This window comes from Ranitomeya imitator, chromosome 1, assembly GCF_032444005.1.
Source record: "Ranitomeya imitator isolate aRanImi1 chromosome 1, aRanImi1.pri, whole genome shotgun sequence".
NCBI lineage: Eukaryota > Metazoa > Chordata > Amphibia > Anura > Dendrobatidae > Ranitomeya > Ranitomeya imitator.
Window position 1 is genome coordinate 124,825,702 of NC_091282.1, and position 24,906 is coordinate 124,850,607.

Genomic DNA, 24,906 nt, shown 5'->3' on the forward strand with positions numbered 1-24,906 from the left:
GTTGACCCCCAAGGGCCTAAATAGGCATTATGATATCCAATCCTTTCTGCCTCAGTCATAGAGAAATAATAATGGTTATATATATATTCTCATATATAATGGACTTTCATTCCGGTCCTTCTTCTATGTATATAACCATATTTAAATGTATATGTTTATATTTCATATTATTCTATTATTCAACTTTCAATGTAAATGTAATCCATCCCATGCATTTTATATTAATTCTTTCTATTTCTTATTGCAGAATAATTAATCACCTTTGCTATAGATATAGCATGTACTACCATTGGATCCACCTCCCTCACAAAGTTCCAGTCTTTAGTTCACCAAGGTGTACACCACACCTAGCCGCACTGGACTAGCGGTGGATACCGCGTCTTTTCCCACATCTCTACAGCTGCTTGGTAAGTGCTTTTCACAAATTCATCCACGACCAAAATCGGCACTGCTCTCCAGACTGGACTAACAATATATACTACTTATATTCACAGACCTCATTAGGCACTCGCATTACAAGTGCTCTTAAGGGGTATGAAACTCACCACTATGGCGCTACTCTGTGATCTTTATACCTACCTTTAGTTACCTGTAGCACTCTATATACCTATATACCTCTCTTTGTAGGAAGTCTGCCCCCTTGTTTTGGTACACCACTTTAGGCAGTTTGATTATATTTACCACTACTCCACCCCACGTGTGGCTACTATGTACCTGTTATACAATATCTATTAGGAATTTATGGTATTGATTCTGCTCCACTTCTTTTTATTATATCATGTTAGCTATGATGTACAAGATTTTTTGTACAGCATTCCGTTTTCATTATTCTAATCTAAAAGATACTCCCTGGACTGTATCATGTACACTGTATATACTTTGTTTTTTCTGTTTCTGTTATTTTACAGTACTTTGATGAAGGTCATAAAGACCGAAACGTCTACTACTGTATGTACTGTACCATATTAAACCTTTCTCACTGCATCAATATAGTGTGTGCCAAGTTCATCTAAGCTGGTGTCTGTTGGGTTCGAGTGTTAGAGTTGGGATACCCCATCTCTGACTGAGATGCAGTACTTCTGTGGTGTCTGGACCTTCAGGGGCGCCACAGAGACTGCAGGTACATGGGATGCAGTATGGACTGAACACAGACCAAGGGTGATAGGGGTTTATTAAACAACAAAAACTCCATGCAGGAAGAAAACGGAGGGATAATATTCCCTAATGCAACACATGGCTAATGGGGTCAACTTAAGGAACAAGGACAAATAAAACAGACAATTCAATTAAATATAACTTATCACTCATACACCAGTTACGGTTGAACTCCTGTGACTGGGGCCGCTTAGATTGCGTCACAGTGGAAGTCTGTCACAGTCCTGAGGAAGATGGGGAAGGATCTCCTGACATTGGTGGTGTTCTTTTGTGGCCCTGACGATGGCGACGACTCCTCGGGATCCTGACGAGGGGTCTTGGGTTCAGCAGATGAGGCGATGAAGAAGGAAACATCCTTATCCTCGGTGGTAAGTGTCCCAACACTACGGAGACCTGCAGCACTGCCCAAACACAGTTTACAATGGGCAGCCCAGTTCACTATGTTGTATCGTCGCATTCCTTAGTTCCGCTCACAGACCTTTTCTTTCACAGTCAGTGCTGTCAGCAGGAGTGGCTGTGGCAGCGGTCTCAGCAAGGGAAGTGATGTCAGTGGGGACAGCGGTGTCTGAGCAGTACTCCGTTGGTAGTCTCCTGTCAAATCGCTTTTTCTTCCCAGGCTCTGCTCTACTCTGCCTAGTCACCTCACAGCTGATTTTACCTCACAGGCATCGCATGCGCGACATTTGAATCCTCACGCGTGAATGTAATTTCTGTAATTTAGGTGACAGCCTCGACGGTTCCGGACCCGTTACAGACGAGACATGCCTAGTTGGTTTCTTCCCCTTACACATACAAAAGAAAAATTTACATGGTCAACATGACCCAGTAGACGTGTTTCAACTGCGTTAAGCAGTCTTACTCATAGTCAGGCCCCCGAGCAGGTTGTATAGGGGGGCTGCTGGTTTCAGCTGAATGTGGGTCTTCGGACACACATTCATTTGTAATGTATTGTGTCATCACAATGGGCTGCCATCTTAGCAGAAGCCAGTGGATGACTTGTATATGCCGCATCCATTGCAGGCGGCACATGACAGTGATATTGCCAGCATTGTCATGAGGTGCCTGTGATGAGCGCACTCACATTACCCGCCAGCCTTGGCTAGGTTGGTGGCCATTTTAACATGAGCATGCCGGATCTAAGTAGAGGCCATTGAGCGACTCAAGGAACGCAGGCAAGTAAGTGAGATTTTTTTTTGCTTCTGTCACTGTGGATGCATGATGCAGGGGCCAAGCCAAGCAATATAGGGGCCAGATGGGGCACATTATTAAATAAAGGGGGCCAGGGTGAGGGACTTAAAGAGAACCTGCCAGGTCCCCTGTGCCCTCCAACCCAACAGCATTCACTTATGTATTATTCCCTACCTAACCAGTCCTGTATAACATATTTCTGTAAAAATGAGGTATAAAAAAAGCTTTTATATTGTCCCCGTTTGCTATGCTATTGAGAAGTTTGACTAGTTGATAGGGTGCTAGTTGCCCCTGATTAATGAGACCTCCTTCCATGCAGTGCCGAAATGTGCAGAGGTCTGCAGGGGCTGGTGATGACAACAGCTCAAGCTATTTATGTTATCATGCCACAGGGGCATGACAAAATGGAAAGAGGGCTGACTAGTCTGGGCAACTATCGCCCCATCGCCTAGTCAAAGCCCCCATTAGCATTGAAAACTACGACAATATCAATTCTTTTTTATACCTCATTTTACAGAAAATATTATACAGGGCTGGATAGGCAAGGAGTTTACTCATACACATGTAAATGCTGCTATGTTGCAGGGCATGGGAGACCTGACAGGTTCCTTTTAATTACTGTATGGAGGCCAGAATTAGGAACTTACATTATTAGTTTATGGTGGCAAGTGGGAGACGTTATTACTGCTGTGATATAATTTATATTTTAGGAGACTTCATTCTATGGGGGAATAAAAGTGATGTCCTGCTACTGTGCAGGGCGGCGCTATGTTGCTTATTTTCATCTAGCAGAGTGTAGAAGTCAGGGAAAAAATTGAGGATTGTGCTTAAGAAGAGATCAGATATAAATTACCATTATTTTCTGCAGAGACGAGTCCCAGCAGGAGGACGTGATGACAGTTTGTGCAAGATGAAGAAGAAAAGTGAAGATGAAGGACTTCATCTAGAGACATCACTGATGAGTCAGTGTATTTACATGTACACGTACACTTTACAATATATGCAGAGCTTCTGTGCATAATGGCACCGGTGATTCATGTATTACTTGTACACTATATACAGAGCTCCTGTCTATAATGTCACAGGTGATCACTGTATTAACAATACTCTGACACTATATACAGAGCTCCTGTGTATAATGTCACCGTTAATTCCTGTATTACCTGTACACTAATGCTATATAGATAGCACCAGTAAATCATTTGAATAATGTCAACGGTGATCACTGTATTACCTGTACACTAAATACTATATACAGAGCTCCTACGTATAATGTCATTGTTGATCCCTGTATTACCTGTTGTTAAATATGCTTATTTTGCACATTTATTTAATCAAGACTTTACCAGGTGCATTACTCTTACAGAAAAAAATGTCATGATATTTTCATAAAAAATGTAGTGGTTTATTAAATTGTCAACAGAAAAACCACATTGCAGCAAAACATAAAAATAGATGAAATAGTTACGAACAGATTGTCCATTTATAAATATCAGCGCTTGTTACTCATCTTTCCCAAAGTTCTGAATGGTAAAAGCCATCTGTCTGTGTGAAGTCTGAAGTCATCATGGCTACCAGCTGTTCCTTCCTTGCATGACTTGTCTGATGTCCATGGAGAATGATGGTGAAGGCAGGAGGTGACAGCTCGCACGTGACAAGCCCACACCTGTTATGACCTGGTGGTCAGGACAATAATGGACCTGGTGGTTAAGAGCGCACAGAATGACCTGATAGTTACTAATAATATAGGACGAGCTCTGAGACGTGGGAACTCTGCTGACCGCAATCCCTAATCCTATCACACACACTAGAAATAGCCGTGGAGCGCTCCTGACGCTCCCTAGGCGCCTCGTCACAGCCTAAGGAACTAGCTAGCACTAAAGATAGAAAAATAATGCCTACCTTGCCTCAGAGAAATTCCCCAAAGGAACAGGCAGCCCCCCACATATAATGACTGTGAGTAAAGATGAAAATTACAAACACAGAGATGAAATAGATTTAGCAAAGTGAGGCCCGACTTACTGAACAGACAGAGGATAGGAAAGGCAGCTTTGCGGTCAGCACAAAAAACTACAAAAAGACCACGCAGAGGGCGCAAAAAGACCCTCCGCACCTACTCACAGTGCGGAGGCGCTCCCTCTGCGTCCCAGAGCTTCCAGCAAGCAAGACAACAATCAAAATAGCAAGCTGGACAGAAAAATAGCAAACCAGAGAAAAACAAGCAGTAACTTAGCTTCTGCTGGGAAGACAGGTCACAAGAACGATCCAGGAGTGAACTAGACCAATACTGGAACATTGACAGGTGGCATGGAGCAAAGATCTAAGTGGAGTTAAATAGAGCAGCCAGCTAACGAATTAACCTCGTCACCTGTGGAAGGAACCTCAGAAGCCGCAGCCCCACTCACAACTACCAGAGGAAGCCCATGGACAGAACCAGCCAAAGTACCATCCACATGACCACAGGAGGGAGCTTGACAACAGAATTCACAACACACACCCTCCTAAGAGACGTTATTTATATGTCCCACAGATCACGTGTTCCCTTTATATGGTGTTGACTTATACTCTGAGCTATATATATATATATATATATATATATACAGTGGGGCAAAAAAGTATTTAGTCAGTCAGCAATAGTGCAAGTTCCACCACTTAAAAAGATGAGAGGCGTCTGTAATTTACATCATAGGTAGACCTCAACTATGGGAGACAAACTGAGAAAAAAAAATCCAGAAAATCACATTGTCTGTTTTTTTATCATTTTATTTGCATTTTATGGTGGAAAATAAGTATTTGGTCAGAAACAAACAATCAAGATTTCTGGCTCTCACAGACCTGTAACTTCTTCTTTAAGAGTCTCCTCTTTCCTCCACTCATTACCTGTAGTAATGGCACCTGTTTAAACTTGTTATCAGTATAAAAAGACACCTGTGCACACCCCCAAACACTCTGACTCCAAACTCCACTATGGTGAAGACCAAAGAGCTGTCAAAGGACACCAGAAACAAAATTGTAGCCCTGCACCAGGCTGGGAAGACTGAATCTGCAATAGCCAACCAGCTTGGAGTGAAGAAATCAACAGTGGGAGCAATAATTAGAAAATGGAAGACATACAAGACCACTGATAATCTCCCTCGATCTGGGGCTCCACGCAAAATCCCACCCCGTGGGGTCAGAATGATCACAAGAACGGTGAGCAAAAATCCCAGAACCACGCGGGGGGACCTAGTGAATGAACTGCAGAGAGCTGGGACCAATGTAACAAGGCCTACCATAAGTAACACACTACACCACCATGGACTCAGATCCTGCAGTGCCAGACGTGTCCCACTGCTTAAGCCAGTACATGTCCGGGCCCGTCTGAAGTTTGCTAGAGAGCATTTGGATGATCCAGAGGAGTTTTGGGAGAATGTCCTATGGTCTGATGAAACCAAACTGGAACTGTTTGGTAGAAACACAACTTGTCGTGTTTGGAGGAAAAAGAATACTGAGTTGCATCCATCAAACACCATACCTACTGTAAAGCATGGTGGTGGAAACATCATGCTTTGGGGCTGATTCTCTGCAAAGGGGCCAGGACGACTGATCCGGGTACATGAAAGAATGAATGGGGCCATGTATCGTGAGATTTTGAGTGCAAACCTCCTTCCATCAGCAAGGGCATTGAAGATGAAACGTGGCTGGGTCTTTCAACATGACAATGATCCAAAGCACACCGCCAGGGCAACGAAGGAGTGGCTTCGTAAGAAGCATTTCAAGGTCCTGGAGTGGCCTAGCCAGTCTCCAGATCTCAACCCTATAGAAAACCTTTGGAGGGAGTTGAAAGTCCGTGTTGCCAAGCGAAAAGCCAAAAACATCACTGCTCTAGAGGAGATCTGCATGGAGGAATGGGCCAACATACCAACAACAGTGTGTGGCAACCTTGTGAAGACTTACAGAAAACGTTTGACCTCTGTCATTGCCAACAAAGGATATATTACAAAGTATTGAGATGAAATTTTGTTTCTGACCAAATACTTATTTTCCACCATAATATGCAAATAAAATGTTAAAAAAAACAGACAATGTGATTTTCTGGATTTTTTTTTCTCAGTTTGTCTCCCATAGTTGAGGTCTACCTATGATGTAAATTACAGACGCCTCTCATCTTTTTAAGTGGTGGAACTTGCACTATTGCTGACTGACTAAATACTTTTTTGCCCCACTGTATATATAGAAATAACTTTTGTAGCGTCAGCAAGAAGCAATGTGCTCAGTACAGTTCAGTATGAATAGTTCAATTAATAATTAATATTTAACACCTGTACACTATACACTATATACAGAGCTCCCCTGGTATAATGTCACTAATGATCACTGTATTATCTGTACACTGACACTATATACAGAGTCCCTGTGTATAATGTCACCATTGATCCCTGTATTACTTGTACACTGACACTATATAGAGAGCAACTGTAAATAATTTGTATAATGTCACTGGTGATCACTGTATTACCTGTACACTATACACTACTATATACAGAGCTCCTCTTGTATAATGTCACTGATGATCTCTGTATTGCCTGTAAACTGGCTCTACATACAGAGCTCCTGTGTATAATGGTACTTATGGTAATATTAGTAATGTGGTTTGTATTCACAATCAGTATTGTATTCGGTCATTATGTGGTGGTAATATATGGTCTGGTCACGGTGTGGCAGTATTTGTCCTCTGTATGTGGTATTACTTGGTCACTATGTGGTGGTAATATGTGTTATGGTCAGAGAGGAGTTATTTCTCCCTTGTATGTAGTATTCTTCGGTCACTATGTGGTCATAATATGTTGTCTGGTCACGGTGTTGTGGTATTTGTTCCTTGCTTGTGGTATTATTTGGTCACTATGTGGTGGTATGTGGTTTGGTCAGTGTGGCAGTATTTGTCCTCTGTATGTAGTATTATTCGATTACTATTTGGTGGTAAAATGTGGTCTGGTCATGGTGTGGTGGTATCTGTTCCTTGTATCCCCTGTGTGTCTCTTCTCTACTGTTTTTTTATATTATTTTTGTCATTTCTGTAAATAAATATTTCCACCTCCTATGGTGTTATTCTTTGTGGGTGTTTCATTAAAAAATAAGTACGTATCAACAGTACAGAGCTGCCATTTTTATTTACCAAAAGAGTGAGCAGTCTCAGAGTAGTGATTTTTCTAAATCCCTGTGTTGACCATTCAAAATTTTCTTCATAGCCAGGACTCTTGTATCATGTTTTCACATGCTTTATGCATTTAATAGCCCTCAGTGTCTGTACTGTTACACACACTGGTTGGTTACTGGTTCATGCAGTTTACATGAACAGCCGATTTCTTACATTATGACTGGTCAGAACAATGATTTAACGCATGGAAGCGGAGACACAGATTTTGCAGTATTTATTCGTTTATTGCTATTTTAGTGGAACCACTGGACCACGGTCCTGGGGGCTCAGAAGGGGGCGTGACTACATGAGCCCCAGACACCCATAGTAAGATCACTCAAACAGGGTCAGAATGGAATGTCTGAGGGACACAGGTGATACCTCCAGTTAGACCCCGGACACATGGCAGCTGGCCCAACAGAGCAGGTGGACATGCAGAGATAGCAGAAGGCATTGAACTTGACAGATGGCAAGCGGCTGAGTGATACGGAACTGGCACAGTAAGTAGAGATGTCGTCCAGGGTAATGGAGCGACAGACGGATAAGCGGGAGGGGACTTGCATAGGCAGTACTGGTAACATTCAAAGAGACAGAGTGACATGCAACAGGCACTCTGAGAAGACAAACAGTATTAGCTGAGAAATGGCAGGTCACTAACTGTACACAGACAGAATGCAGGCACAATAGTACAAGAAACCAGAACCTAGCAACAGGAAACACTTGTTGCTCTGGCACCCCCTCTATGGCAGAGGGGCCAGAAATAGCAATCGTTAACACACCCTTGGTTAGGAGCATACTTGAAAAATGCGCACATTGATGAAATGACGCAGGAATCTGTTATGACCTGGTGGTTAGGAGCACCCGGAATGACCTGATAATTAAACCTCATACAAGACGAGCTCTGGGATGTGGGAGCTCTGCTGACTGCAAGCCCTAATCATATCACACACACTAGAAATAGCCGTGGAGCGCTCCTGACCAGACCTAGGCACCTCGTCACAGCCTAAGAACTATCTAGCCCTAAAGATAGAAAATAAAGCCTACATTGCCTCAGAGAAATTCCCCAGAGGTAAAGGAAGCCCCCCACATATATTGACTGTGAGTAAAGATGAAAGTCATAAACGCAGAAATGAAACAGGTTTCAGCAAAGGGAGGCCAGACTTACTAAATAAGACTTACTAAATAGACAGAGGATAGGAAAGGTAACTTTGCGATCAGCACAAAAACCTACAAAAGACCACGCAGAGTGTGCAAAAAAGACCTCCGCACCGACTCACGGTGCGGAGGGGCCACTCTGCGTCCCAGAACTTCCAGCTAGCAAGACAAAATCATGAAAACCAGCTGGACAAGAAAACAGAGAACAAAATAAGACTATAAGGAACTTAGCTTCTGCAGGAGAAGGCAGGTCACCAGAGAGATCCAGGAGCGAACTGAACAAATGCAAAAACATTGACAGCTGGCATGGAGTAACGATCTGAGAGGAGTTAAATAGAGCAGCCAACCAAAGGATAAACCACGTCACCTCTGTAAGGAACCTCAGAAGCAGCAGCTTCACTCATAGCCACCAGAGGGAGCCCATAGACAGAACTCGCCAAAGTACCATTCAGAATTCACAACAGGAATCTAGACAAGATTTGATTGGTCCTCTCCACTTGCCCATTGGATTGAGGATGATAAGCAGAAGAAAAGTCCAGTTCTGCCTTCATTAGTTTACAAACCGCTCTCCAGAACTTTGAGGTAAACTGGAAACCCCTGTTGGACACAATGTGGAGAGGAAACCCATAAAGATGGAAGATGTGCTATATAAACTAGTCGGCAAGCTCAGGAGCAGATGGAAGACCAGAGAGAGGAAAGAAGTGAGCCATCTTTGAAAAGTAATCTACCACAACCCAGACAGCAGAGCAGCCAGAAGAGATGGGAAGATCCGTAATAAAGTCCATAGCAATGTGCTGCCAGGGAGCGGAAGGAACAGGAAGTGACAGGAGTCGCCCGGACAGAAAGTGATTTGCGGTTTTGTTATGGGCACACGAAGGGCAGGCTGCGACACACTCCAGGATGTCTTTGCCCATGGTAGGCCACCAGTAGTAATGAGAGATGAGTTTCAAAGTCTTTTTCTGACAGGCATGACCACCCAACTAGGAAGAGTGACCCCACCGAAGGACACGACTCCTGTCCAAAGCGGGCACAAGAGTGTTTCCGGGAGGAAGCCGAGAGAGATTAACAGAGGCCACTGACACTAACCTGGATGGCTCCATGATATATTGAGGTTCTACCTCTAAGTCGGGAGGCAGGAAGGCTCTATAGAGTGCATCAACCGTGACATTCTTGTCAGCTGGACAAAAGTGAAGAACAAAGTTACGTCGAGCAAAAAACAAGGCCCACCTGGCCTGGTGGGATTTCAATCTCCGTGCAGACTGGAGATAGTCAAGGTTTTTATGATTGGTGCACATGACAACCTGATTGACTGCTCCCTGAAGGAGTTGTTGCCTTTCTTGCAGGGCCAACTTGATAGCCAACAATTCCTGATCCCCAATGGAATAGTTCCTTTCAGAAGTGGAAAAAACCTTTGAGAAAAAACCACAAGAGACCGTAAGGCCGGTAGACGACTTTTGAGAAAGAACCTCTCCAGGGCCTATGGAGGTAGCACCTACCTCAAGAAAAAATTGTTTATCAGTGTCCGGTCTATGGAGAACTGGAACGGAAGAGAAGGCTTCCTTCAGTGAAGTAAAAGCCTCCTCCGCCTCTGGAGCCCAATCCTTGGGGTTAATGCCTTTTCAAGTTAGAGCCGAAATGGGTGCCACTCAAGTAGAGAAGTGTAGAATAAATTGACGGTAATAGTTGGCAAACCCCAGGAACCATTGTATCGCTTTAAGCCCAGACAGGCAAGGCCACTTGAGGATAGTGGATAACTTCTCCGAATCCATCTGCAAACCTGTGGACGAGACTATGTAACCGAGAAAAGGCAGAGAGGATTGCTCGAAGACTCACTTCTCAAACTTGGCGTACAGCCTGTTCTCCCTGAGCCTTTGCAAGACCTGGCGAACATGCCTCCCACGAGTGGCTAAGTCTGCAGAGTAAATCAACATGTCATCCAAGTAGACAACTACACGTGCATAGAGGAGATCTCTAAAAATGTTGTTTACAAACTCCTGGAAGACTGCAGGTGCATTACTGAAGCCAAATGGCATTACCAGGTATTCATAATGTCCATCTCGAATGTTGAAGGCTGTTTTCCAATTCGTCTCCCTGACGTATATGAATCAGGTTGTAGGCTCTTCTGAGATTTATTTTGGTAAAGATCTTGACCCCTCTGAGATGATCAAACAGTTCTGAAATAAGCGGTAATGGTATCTATTTTTTACTGTGATCTGGTTTAACCCACGGCAATCGATACAGGGCCGTAGAGATCCATCCTTTTTCTTGACGAAGAAGCAGCCTGCCCCCACTGGAGAAGATGATTTCCAGATAAATCCTCTAGTCAGGTTCTCCTGGACATACTCTGACATGGCCTGGGTCTCTGCATGGGAAAGAGGATAGATTCGCCCCAGGGGGAGACGTTCCGGGAAGCAGATCAATGGGGGACAATGATAGGACCTGTATGGATGCAACCTCTCTGCTTCCTTTTTGGAAGGCCCAGTAGGAGAATGGTAAACCTGGCAGGGCAGTTGGCTCCACTGGAGGATGAACAGGATGGATGGGAGCGATATATCGATTGGAGCAGGAATATCCTCAGCACAGAACTTCTCCAGTCCTCCAGTACTCATGTACTTGGAGCCAAGGTAAACCTAGAAGGAGGGGGTGAGACAAACCAGGCAACACATAAAAAGATATTACTTCAGAATACGTCAGACCTACCCGAAGTTCCGCTGGCTCAGTTTAGAACTGAACAGGCTCAGTCAAGGGTTTGCCATCCACGTAAGTCATCCACAATGAATTTGGAATGCGCTGGACTGGAATCTGGTAACGTTCCACCACCACTTGCTGGATGAAGTTCCCGGCGGCTCCAGAATCCAGGTAGCAAAGTTCGTAAAATTTGACTATGCCGAAGGACACAGAAACAGTCATTTGCAGAGATAGAGAGGAACGATCCTTACCCAGGTAGGCCTCTCCTACCCACCCTAGGCTCTGGAGTTTCCCAACCTCTCAGGACAGAAGCGGACACGATGCTCCGAACCACTGCAGTAGAAACATCTCCCTTCCATGCGGTGCGCCTCCTGGTGTTGCCTAGCCAAGTTCACTTGATCCACTTTCATAGCTTCAGGAAAAGAGGCTGGAGACGGAGAAGCAGGCAGTTTCTGAAAACCAGGCGAAAAGGCCTCCTCTCCTGCTTAGATTCTCTGGAACGTCCTTGCGTTCTTGAAAGCAAAGATCGATCCAAGTAGCTAAGGATATCAGGTCATTCAGAGTCACAAGAGTATCCCAACCCGCCAGCTCATCCTTTGTTCTCCCAGATAAACCCTCCCAGAAGGTAGCCATCAAGGCCTCGTCATTCCAGGATAACTCTGGGGAAAGAATCCGAAAACAAACTGCATACTGGGCCACTGTGAGATTTCCCTGGCATAAACGGAGAAGTGAAGAAGCTGTCGAAGAGGAATGGCCAGGCTCGCTGAAGGTACTGCAGAACGCCTCAAGGAAAGACTGGAGATTATTGACCAGAGGATCCCCTCTCGTCAATAATGGATTCAGCCAGGCGAGACCCACTCCTGTGAGGTGGAACATAATGAAACCCACCTTGGCATGATCAGAAGAAAACATATGCCCCAGGAGTTCAAAATGCAGTGTGCACTGATTAATGAACCCTCGACACTGAGCAGGATCGCCATCATACCACCTGGGAGCCGCCAGACGAAGTCCTTTACCTGCCGTACAACAGGGAGCCGAGAAACCGGTGGTAGAGCCGGATGAAGCCGAGGATATCACCGAGTCCATGCGTGAAGATGAGTTGCACAGATAGGTCATGATCTTGTCTTGCTGGTCTCTCAGACAAGTAACCTCTTGACACAACTCGGCAGCTGGAGGTGCTAGGGATCAGCAGGTTCCATGGCCGAAGCAATCTGTAATGAATGGAAGCAGAGGCACAGCTGTTGCAGTGTACATTCGTTTATTGCTATTTTCGTGGAACCACTGGACCTCGATCAGGGGGGCTCTGAAGGGGGCATGACTATGTGAGCCCCAGACACCCATAGTAAGACACCTCGAACAGGGTCAGAATGGACTGTCCGAGGGAAACAGGTGCTACCTCCAGTTAGACCCTGGACATGTGACAACAGGCTCAGCAGAGCAGGTGGACAGGCAGAGATAGCAGAATGCATTGAACTTGACAGATGGCAAGTGGCTGAGTGAAACGGAACTGGCACCAACAGTAGAAATGTCTTTCTGGGTAATGGAGCGACGGACAAGCTGGACAGGACTGGCATAGGCAGTATTGGTAACGTTCCAGGAGATGGAGTGACTACAGCAGGTACTCTGCGAAGACAAACAGTATTAACTGAGTACTAGTAGGTCACTAGCGGTACACAGACAGAATGCAGGCACAATAGTACAAGAACCAGAAACTAGATACAGTAAACACTTCTTGCTCCGGTGCCCCTTCTATAGCAGAGGGACCAGGAATAGCAAACGTTAACACACCATTGGTTAGAAGCATATTTGAAAAATGTGCACTGTCTCTTTAGAAGACCAGAAGCACGCGCGCGACGTCAGCGTCAAACCTGGAGACCTGCTGGCCGCACGCCAGGAGGCTGGAGAGGAGCCAGAGACCAAAGCAGAACACCGGGGGGAGCAGACAGAGCGGGGACCCCAACGGGGACCCCGCAGAGGTACGGATGTTACAAATGAAAGCAATTGTTACCATCCACCTTTAATGTCTCCCCTAGTTCCTCATAGATTGTAAGCTTGAAAGCAGGGCCCACATTCCTCTTGGTAGTTGTTGAGTTATGTGACTATTGTTATTCTGTAATGTCTTTTAATGTCTGTACAAGTCCCCTCTAAAATGTAAAGTGATGCAGAATATGTTGACGCTATATAAAAAAAATTATTATTATTTATTAAATCTAAATTATCAATATATAGAGCACTACCTAAGGTACCCCACAAAAGTCCGACTTTTTAGCAAAAGTCAGGTCTGAATTTATGTGTTGTGTATAATCAGTCATGCACAACACGGTCTCAGAATCCTCCATGACTCCTCTCTAGTGAAAGAATAAGATCTCCACCATTATCTCAAAGTCTCACTCTTGGCACTAACCCAACGCTGACGTATTGTTTACTAAACACAATAACATCTTTAGCGCCGCTAACATTGGGTCACCAGCAGCACTGGGTTAGTGCCAAGAGAGTGATTTTATTTTAGTCTTACTCATGCCTATTTATTTCATATGGTCATGGCATGCCATGTCAAGCGGTATAATTATGGTAATCCTAAATGACCTAAAACGGGAAAGGTTTATTCTGATTTCATGTCAGATATTGAGAAAAATGTAGCTTGATAAAGAACAACCATGTTCGAAATGCGCCGATTGCTCTTGTTCCTGTCCACCATTTTTTTTTTTTGATGGAAAAAAGATTACTCTGAAAATTTTACCAGAAGCTGGAACATTTTTTCTTCTTTCTGCAATTGAGAAAAACCTGCAAATTTGATATAGTGTATGTAAAATTCTAGTTTCAACTGTAAATAAAAATGACCTGAGCCAGTTTTGTATAAAATACACTGAACCAGCAGTCATTACAGATAGATTTCAGCTCTGAAGACTATAGAATTATAAATGCAGCTCTAATCTACAAGTGGTAACTAAGGATTAATATAAGATGAGTAATGCAATGAATTTAGAAGGTTGTTCAAGTTTTTATGTGACTTTGTTCTTTATGTTTAGTGTAAAATCACTTACAAAGGTGAACATATGCTTTAAACAAGAGAATGCTACATGCTTTGTAATATCAGGTAACACTTGACATGTGTGCCAAAACTCACAGCCACTGTAAATCTGACAATGACCTTTACAATGGAGACTGTCTAGGAGTGCCTGGTAAATTTCAAGCTACTCACACATTTCAACAATTTTATATATCATGTCATGGACGCATTAATTGGTGCTCATTCCGACATTGGTAGTGTTCTTACTACTTCCATTCATGTCATTAAGTGTTTGAGTTATTATGGATAAATGTTCTGTTTAGGAAATTGTGTTATTACAGCAGAAATATATGCATTAGGGACAAATCATTAACTCACTTGTCTTGACAAACATTCCCCAGAACACCCTTAAATATTAGGAGTCTTGGCAAACTCAAACAATAATCTCACATCGGGCAACAAAAACTCCAGTCCCGTGTTAGTAATTGGTCCTGTCTGTGCGTAAATATTGGATATTCCCTACTTACCATTTCTGATTTTTTGGATGGAAACTTATAGTGAGGAGCATAAGCTCATCAAAACTTTAAAGGATAGCCTAAGGTTACGCCCCATATCCAGTAATCATTAGTTAGAACAGACCCAGCAGCAATCCGTTAATGTAAAAGTTGTGCAGACCTTACCTTTTTGTCCAGATTAAAAAAAATGATTTCAGCTGGATCTGTTTTTTTTTTTAACATTCAAGTCTATGGAAAACAGATCAGTTAAATGGCCATCTGTTTTGTTCCAATGGAAACTGATACAGTAAGCAAAAAAATTATCCTTTTCATATGAAAGGAAAAGTGACGGCTTATTAACAGAAACATTTTTCATAGGCTTCAATATTAAAAAAAACCCAGATCCAGTTGAAATTATTTTGTTTAGCCGGACAGCAAAGTTGTTTCTGCACAACTGTTTTGCTAATGGATAGCCACTGGATCCATTCTACTTGATGATTATTGGACATGTGAACATAGCCTTAGTTTGGGTATTATCGGTGTAAAGATTGTGAGCCATGGAGACTTAAAGTGCCCATATTACATCAAAGTGGTCTTCATTGTCCAACAACTATAACTCCTGATCCACCTATGCATGAATTTTCAAAATGGAGAGAATAAGCTACTGTCAGTACCCATAAGCTTGGCTTAACTCCTGTGAGAACAAAGGATCAGGCATATTGAAATTCAACAAACCCAACCCTGAATTCCTCCAACATCATGTTTCAAGGAACAGTCCCTGTATACGAGCATAACTAAAATGAGTTAGGCTCATTTTCAAAATGACATGGGTCTCCAGCATGTAATGTCAAGAAATTGAAAACAGCATAGGACCAATTTAGAACCTGTCACTTGCCCAAACTATTTTTTTTTAACTTGTGAAAATATTGCTCTTCTCCTGAATTTGGTCTTTCTATTCCTCAGATATGGCCTCCTCTTCTCTGTATGTATATCTGGTCTTGTTAGCCTAAGTGGTCATGGTCCTACTCTCCTCTTTATGGGAGTGTTCTTGAAGAACTAAAGGAGAGTCTGGATTAACAAACAGGGAATAAGGGGCAAAATATCAGTGATGGAGAGGTTGAAATATAAAAATAAAAAAGGTAACAGCATTTAAAAATCTACTATATACAGTTAGGGCCAGAAATATTTGGACAGTGACACAATTTTCGCGAGTTGGGCTCTGCATGCCACCACATTGGATTTGAAATGAAACCTCTACAACAGAATTCAAGTGCACATTGTAACGTTTAATTTGAAGGGTTGAACAAAAATATCTGATAGAAAATGTAGGAATTGTACACATTTCTTTACAAACACTCCACATTTTAGGAGGTTAAAAGTAATTGGACAAATAAACATAACCCAAACAAAATATTTTTATTTTCAATATTTTGTTGCAAATCCTTTGGTGGCAATCACTGCCTTAAGTCTGGAACCCATGGACATCACCAAACGCTGGGTTTCCTCCTTCTTAATGCTTTGCCAGGCCTTTACAGCCGCAGCCTTCAGGTCTTGCTTGTTTGTGGGTCTTTCCGTCTTAAGTCTGGATTTGAGCAAGTGAAATGCATGCTCAATTGGGTTTAGATCTGGAGATTGACTTGGCCATTGCAGAATGTTCCACTTTTTGGCACTCATGAACTCCTGGGTAGCTTTGGATGTATGCTTGGGGTCATTGTCCATCTGTACTATGAAGCGCCGTCCAATCAACTTTGCAGCATTTGGCTGAATCTGGGCTGAAAGTATATCCCGGTACACTTCAGAATTCATCCGGCTACTCTTGTCTGCTCTTATGTCATCAATAAACACAAGTGACCCAGTGCCATTGAAAGCCATGCATGCCCATGCCATCACGTTGCCTCCACCATGTTTTACAGAGGATGTGGTGTGCCTTGGATCATGTGCCGTTCCCTTTCTTCTCCAAACTTTTTTCTTCCCATCATTCTGGTACAGGTTGATCTTTGTCTCATCTGTCCATAGAATACTTTTCCAGAACTGAGCTGGCTTCTTGAGGTGTTTTTCTGCAAATTTAACTCTGGCCTGTCTATTTTTGGTATTGATGAATGGTTTGCATCTAGATGTGAACCCTTTGTATTTACTGTCATGGAGTCTTCTCTTTACTGTTGACTTAGAGACAGATACACCTACTTCACTGAGAGTGTTCTGGACTTCAGTTGATGTTGTGAACGGGTTCTTCTTCACCAAATTAAGTATGCGGCGATCATCCACCACTGTTGTCATCCGTGGACGCCCAGGCCTTTTTGAGTTCCCAAGCTCACCAGTCAATTCCTTTTTTCTCAGAATGTACCCAACTGTTGATTTTGCTACTCCAAGCATGTCTGCTATCTCTCTGATGGATTTTTTCTTTTTTTTCAGCCTCAGGATGTTCTGCTTCACCTCAATTGAGAGTTCCTTTGACCGCATGTTGTCTGCTCACAGCAACAGCTTCCAAATGCAAAACCACACACCTGGAATTCACCCCTGACCTTTTAACTACTTCATTGATTACAGGTTAACGAGGGAGACGCCTTCAGAGTTAATTGCAGCCCTTAGAGTCCATTGTCCAATTACTTTTGGTCCCTTGAAAAAGAGGACGCTATGCATTACAGAGCTATGATTCCTAAACCCTTTCTCCGATTTGGATGTGGAAACTATCATATTGCAGCTGGGAGTGTGCACTTTCAGCCCATATTATATATATAATTGTCCAAGAACAAAGAAAACTGCGGCACTCACCCCGTTGTTGCTGTGCGAACGTGTTCTTTATTGAAACATGGCTTTACGGAAGATCATACATCCAGCTAGGCAGCAGGTTTTACAGGAGGCTGGACCCGTTGAAGCACAATCAGTGCGAAACGGCCGTCGTCCACGCTCCATCACCGCACCCTCCTGTAAAACCTGCTGCCTAGCTGGATGTATGATCTTCCGTAAAGCCATGTTTCAATAAAGAACACGTTCGCACAGCAACAACGGGGTGAGTGCCGCAGTTTTCTTTGTTCTTGGATATGTATTCAGCTTCACGCTTTTACTGCTAGAGCACCTGATGCCCACAAGCTGTTTGTGACGATTGCATGCAGTGAGTTCTAGTCCAAAGGAGTACACACTGCTCTAGTGCCGTCCCGTTCTCACCTTTCTTTGCATTAGGATATATATAATTGTATTTCTGAGCATGTTTTTGTAAACAGCTAAAATAACAAAACTTGTGTCACTGTCCAAATATTTCTGGCCCTAACTGTAATTGTCTAAGGGTCACTTCTGTCTGTATCTTTCTGTCACAGATATTCATTTGGTCGCGGCCTGTTATGTTTGCTAATGACAGGTGTTATGAAGGCAATCCAGAAACACAGTGTGCTTAGCGATCAGAGCGCACACAGTGATCTGACAAATACCCAAAAATACAAGAACGAGCTCTGAGACGTGGAAACTCTGTAGACTGCACACCTGATCCTATCCTAAACACAACTAAAAGCGGCTGTGGATTGCGCCTAACAACTACCTAGGCAACTCGGCACAGCCTAAGAAACTAGCTAGCCTGAAGATAGAAAAATAGGCCTGACTTGCCCCAGAGAAATTCCCCAAAGGAAAAGGCAGCCCCCCACATATAATGACTAGGGTTGAGCGAAACGGGTCGAACATTTTCAAAAGTCGCCGACTTTTGGCAAAGTCGAGTTTCATGAAACCCGATCCGACCCCTGTGCGTGGTCGGCCATGCGGTACGCGACTTTCGCGCCAAAGTCGCGTTTCAATGACGCGAAAAGCGCCATTTCTCAGCCAATGAAGGTAAACGCAGAGTGTGGGCAGCGTGATGACATAGGTCCTGGTCCCCACCATCTTAGAGAAGGGCATTGCAGTGATTGGCTTGCTGTCTGCGGCGTCACAGGGGCTATAAAGGGGAGTTCCCGCCGACCGCCATGTTACTGCTGCTGATCTGAGCTTAGGGAGAGGTTGCTGCCGCTTCGTCAGAAGCAGGGATAGCGTTAGGCAGGGTCCATTAACCACAAAACCGCTTGTGCTGTAGCGATTTCCACTGCCCAACACCACCTTCGGTGTGCAGGGACAGTGGAAGCTCCTTTTTTTTTTTTTTTCCTCAGCGCTGTAGCTCATTGGGCTGCCCTAGAAGGCTCCCTGATGGCTGCATTGCTGTGTGTACGCCGCTGTGCAAACCAACTGCTTTTTTCAAAGCACAAATCCTCTTGTTCCTTCCTTTCTGCACAGCTATCTTGTTTGTTTGTCCACACTTTTTATTTAATTTGTGCATCAGTCCACTCCTTATTGCTGCCTGCCATACCTGGCTGAGATTACTGCAGGGAGATAGTAATTGAAGGACAGTTCCTTTTTTTTTTTTTTTTGTGGGAGATTAAGATTGACATTTCTGCTAGAGTGCCATCTCTGTCTGTGTCATCTCTCACTCAGTGGGCCATAGAAAGCCTATTTATTTTTTTGCTTGATTTGGGTTCCAAAATCTACCAGAAAAAATCACAACATCAATCAGTGGGAGAAAAATATTGGCCTCAGGGCTTGTGTGCCACTCCTTACTCCTGTGTGTGCCATCTGTCACTCAGTGGGCCATAGAAAGCCTATTAATTTTTTTGCTTGATTTGGGTTCTAAATTCTACCTGAAAAAATCAATAAATCAATCAGTGGGAGATTAATATTGGCCTTTGGGCTTGTGTGCCAGTCCTACGCGTGCCATCTCTCTCTCTCTCAGATAGTGGGCCATAGAAAGCCTATTTTTTTATTATTTTATTGGGTTTATAAATTTTCCCTGGAAAAAAAAAAAAGTGGGAGATTAATATTGGCCTCTGGGCTTGTGTGCCAGTCCTGAGCGTGCCATCTCTCTCACAAATAGTGGGCCATAGAAAGCCTATTTATTTTTTTGGTTGATTTGGGTTCATAATTCTACCTGAAAAAATCAATCAATCAATCAGTGGGAGATTAATATTGGCCTTTGGGCTTGTGTGCCAGTCCTAAGCGTGCCATCTCTCTCTCTCACATAGTGGGCCATAGAAAGCCTATTTATTATTATTTTTTTTATTGGGTTTATAAATTTTCCCTGGAAAAAAAAAAAATGGGAGATTAATATTGGCCTCTGGGCTTGTGTGCCAGTCCTGAGCGTGCCATCTCTCTCACAAATAGTGGGCCATAGAAAGCCTATTAATTTTTTTGCTTGATTTGGGTTCCAAAATCTACCAAAAAAAATCACTAAATCAATCAGTGGGAGATTAATATTGGCCTCTGGGCTTGTGTGCCACTCCTGACTCCTGTGTGCGTCATCTGTCACTCAGTGGGCCCTAGAAAGCCTATTTTTTGTTTTATTTGTTTTCTAAATTCTCCCTGAAACAATCATTTTATTTTCTTTGGTTTCTAAATTATTCCTGAAAAAAATCATTTTTTTTTTATTTTTTTTTCTCTCAAATCTCCCTGAAAAAAAAAAAAAAAAAAAATCTGTGGGAGATTCATATTGCCCCTTCTGCTTGTGTGCCAGTCTTGACTCCTGGGTGTGCCATCTCTCTCTCTCTCCCCAATTGTGGGCCATAGAAAGCCTATTAAATTTTTTGCTTGATTTGGGTTCCAAAATCTACCAAAAAAAATCACTAAATCAATCAGTGGGAGATTAATATTGGCCTCTGGGCTTGTGTGCCACTCCTGACTCCTGTGTGCGTCATCTGTCACTCAGTGGGCCCTAGAAAGCCTATTTTTTGTTTTATTTGTTTTCTAAATTCTCCCTGAAACAATCATTTTATTTTCTTTGGTTTCTAAATTATTCCTGAAAAAAATCATTTTTTTTGTATTTTTTTTTCTCTCAAGTCTCCCTGAAAAAAAAAAAAAAAAAAATCTGTGGGAGATTCATATTGCCCCTTCTGCTTGTGTGCCAGTCTTGACTCCTGGGTGTGCCATCTCTCTCTCTCTCCCCAATTGTGGGCCATAGAAAGCCTATTAATTTTTTTGCTTGATTTGGGTTCCAAAATCTACCAAAAAAAATAACTAAATCAATCGGTGGGAGATTAATATTGGCCTCTGGGCTTGTGTGCCACTCCTGACTCCTGTGTGCGTCCTCTCTCACTCAGTGGGCCCTACAAAGCCTTTTTTTTTTTTTTTTTCCTAAATTCTCCCTGAAACAATCATTTCATTTTATTTGTTTTATAAATTCTTCTGTAAAAAATAATTTTTTTTTGTAATTTTTTTTTTTTCTGAAGTCTCCCTTTTAAAAAAAACAAACACAAATCAGTGGGAGATAAATATTTACATTTGCGCTTCAGTGACAGTCCTGCGTGTGTGCCATCTCATTTGTTGCCAACAACAACAGAGTGTGTAACATTGTGGCTGATTTTCGTTGTGGTCTCACCCACCTGTAAAGGGGTAGCTAAATCATACTGAAGTTATAGCTCACCGTGTAAGTTGTGTGACAGCAACAAATACCGTTCGTTTGGTAACGTTTTTAAAACAATGAGGAAGTCTGGTGGAAGAGGTCGTGGCCGGGGGTGTTCATTGTCAGCTGGTAATGAGGGTAGTGGTAGTGGTGGAGCATCAGGTGGTCGTGGGAAAAAAAATATTGCACCTAAGTCTGGAGCTGTGGAGCCAGGTTCGTCATCTGGCTACACAAGGCCTCGAACCCTCCCTTTTCTGGGAGTAGGAAAACCGCTTTTAAAGCCGGAACATCAAGAGCAAGTTTTGGCTTATCTTGCTGACTCAGCCTCTAGCTCTTTTGCCTCCTCTCGTGAAACTGGTAAAAGTAAAAGCAGCGCGTCGTTAGTGGATGTTCACGGTCAGGGACAAGTCGCTTCCTTGTCCTCTTCAGCAAAAACAACAACAGAGAAGAATGCAGCAGGCGACACAACGGGTTACTCCATGGAGCTCTTTACACATACCGTCCCTGGCTTAGAAAGTGAAGCAGTTAACAGTCCATGCCCATTACAAGTTGAATCTGACATGGAGTGCACTGATGCACAGCCACAGCCAGACTACTATGCTGGTCCTTTGACTCAGACCACAACATTGCCCTCGCAGGGTGCTGATCAAGAATCAGACCCTGATGAGACTATGTTGCCCCATCACGAACGCTATACCACCGACCGACACGGTGACACAGACGAAGTTGCACACGAGCTACAAGAAGAGGTAATAGATGACCCAGTTCTTGACCCCGATTGGCAGCCATTGGGGGAACACGGTGCAGGCGGCAGCAGTTCTGAAGCGGAGGAGGAGGGGCCGCAGCAGGCATCAACATCGCAACAGGTTCCATCTGCCGGGCCCGTATCTTGGCCAAAACGCGTGGCAAAGTCAAAACCTGTTGGAGGACAGCGTGGCCATCCGGTTAAAGCTCAGTCTGCAATGCCTGAAAAGGTATCCGATGCTAGAAAGAGTGCAGTCTGGCATTTTTTTAAACAACATCCAATTGATCAGCACAAAGTAATCTGTCAAAAATGTTCAACTACCTTAAGCAGAGGGCAGAATCTGAAAAGTCTCAATACAAGTTGCATGCATAGACATTTAACCACCATGCATTTGCAAGCTTGGACTAACTACCAAATGTCCCTTAAGGTTGTAGCACCCTCGGCCAATGAAGCTACTCATCAACGCAACATCCCTTCCGGCAGTGTAGGGCCACCATTTTCTGCACCACCTGCAGTATCTGTGCAGGTTTCTTTGCCAGGCCAAAGCAGTCAGGGTCAGGGAATCTCCAGTTTCGTAGTAGGAAACACTGCATCTAGGGCACCGGCGGCAACAATACCATCTCCCACCGTCTCTCAGTCTGCCATGTCCACCGGCACCCCAGCTAGTTCCACGATCTCCAGCTCTCCAGTCCAGCTCACCCTACATGAGACTATGGTTAGAAAAAGGAAGTACTTAGCCTCGCATCCACGTACACAGGGTTTGAACGCCCACATAGCTAGACTAATCTCGTTAGAGATGATGCCCTACCGGTTAGTTGAAAGCGAAGCTTTCAAAGACCTGATGGACTACGCTGTACCACGCTACGAGCTACCCAGTCGACACTTTTTTTCCAGAAAAGCCATCCCAGCCCTCCACCAGCATGTTAAAGAGCGCATCGTCCATGCACTCAGGCAATCTGTGAGCACAAAGGTGCACCTGACAACAGATGCATGGACCAGTAGGCATGGCCAGGGACGTTACGTGTCCATCACGGCACACTGGGTAAATGTGGTGGATTCAGGGTCCACAGGGGACAGCAAGTTTGGGACAGTTCTGCCTAGCCCACGGTCTAGGAAACAGTTGGCTGTAGCCGTTCGCACCCCCTCCTCCTCCTCCTCGTCCTCCTGCAGAAGCGGGAGCTCGTCCACAGACCGCAGTCGCACAACCACTCCATCCGCAGCTGCCACTGTTGCACACCAGGTCTCCCATTATGGGGCAGCTACTGGCAAACGTCAGCAGGCTGTATTGGCTATGAAGTGTTTGGGCGACAACAGACACACCGCGGAAGTTCTGTCCGAGTTCTTGCAGCAAGAAACGCAGTCGTGGCTGGGCACTGTAGATCTTGAGGCAGGCAAGGTAGTGAGTGATAACGGAAGGAATTTCATGGCTGCCATCTCCCTTTCCCAACTGAAACACATTCCTTGCCTGGCTCACACCTTAAACCTGGTGGTGCAGTGCTTCCTGAAAAGTTATCCGGGGTTATCCGACCTGCTCCTCAAAGTGCGTGGACTTTGCGCACATATCCGCCGTTCGCCTGTACACTCCAGCCGTATGCAGACCTATCAGCGTTCTTTGAACCTTCCCCAGCATCGCCTAATCATAGACGTTGTTACAAGGTGGAACTCAACACTGCACATGCTTCAGAGACTGTGCGAACAGAGGCGGGCTGTTATGTTTTTGTGGGAGGATACACATACACGGGCAGGCAGTAGGATGGCAGACATGGAGTTGTCAGGTGTGCAGTAGTCGAAGATTCAAGACATGTGTCAAGTCCTTCAGTGTTTTGAGGAATGCACACGGCTGGTTAGTGCAGACAACGCCATAATAAGCATGAGCATCCCCCTAATGTGTCTGCTGATGCAAAGTTTGACGCACATAAAGGATCAGGCGTCTGCACCAGAGGAAGAGGAAAGCCTTGATGACAGTCAGCCATTGTCTGGTCAGGGCAGTGTACAGGACGAGGTAGCGGGCGAAGAGGAGGTGGAGGATGAGGAGGATGATGGGGATGAGTATATTTTTAATGAGGAAGCTTTCCCGGGGTCATTGGAAATTGGTGGCGTGGCAAGGGCGGGTTCTGGTTTTTTGAGGGACACAAGTGACGTAGATTTGCCTGCAACTGCCCCTCAACCAAGCACAACCGCAGATTTGACAACTGGAACTTTGGCCCACATGGCGGATTATGCCTTGCGTATCCTCAAAAGGGACACACGCATTACAAAAATGATGAACGATGACGATTACTGGTTGGCCTGCCTCCTTGATCCTCGCTATAAAGGCAAATTGCAAAATATTATGCCACATGAGAACTTGGAACTAATATTAGCAACAAAACAATCAACTCTTGTTGACCGTTTGCTTCTGGCATTCCCTGCACACAGCGCCCGTGATCGTTCTCACACGAGCTCCAGGGACCAGCAGACCAGAGGTGTTAGAGGGGCAGAAATCAGAAGTGGCGTTGGCCAAAGGGGTTTTCTGACCAGGTTGTGGAGTGATTTTGCTATGACCGCAGACAGGACAGGTACTGCAGCATCAATTCAAAGTGACAGGAGACAACATTTGTCCAGTATGGTTACAAACTATTTTTCATCCCTTATCGACGTTCTCCCTCAACCGTCATTCCCATTTGATTACTGGGCATCCAAATTAGACACCTGGCCAGAATTGGCAGAATATGCATTGCAGGAGCTTGCTTGCCCGGCAGCTAGTGTCCTATCAGAAAGAGTATTCAGTGCTGCAGGTTCAATACTAACTGAAAAAACGACTCGTCTGGCTACCCAAAATGTAGATGATCTAACCTTCATTAAAATGAACCACAACTGGATTTCGAAATCTTTTGCCCCACCTTGCCC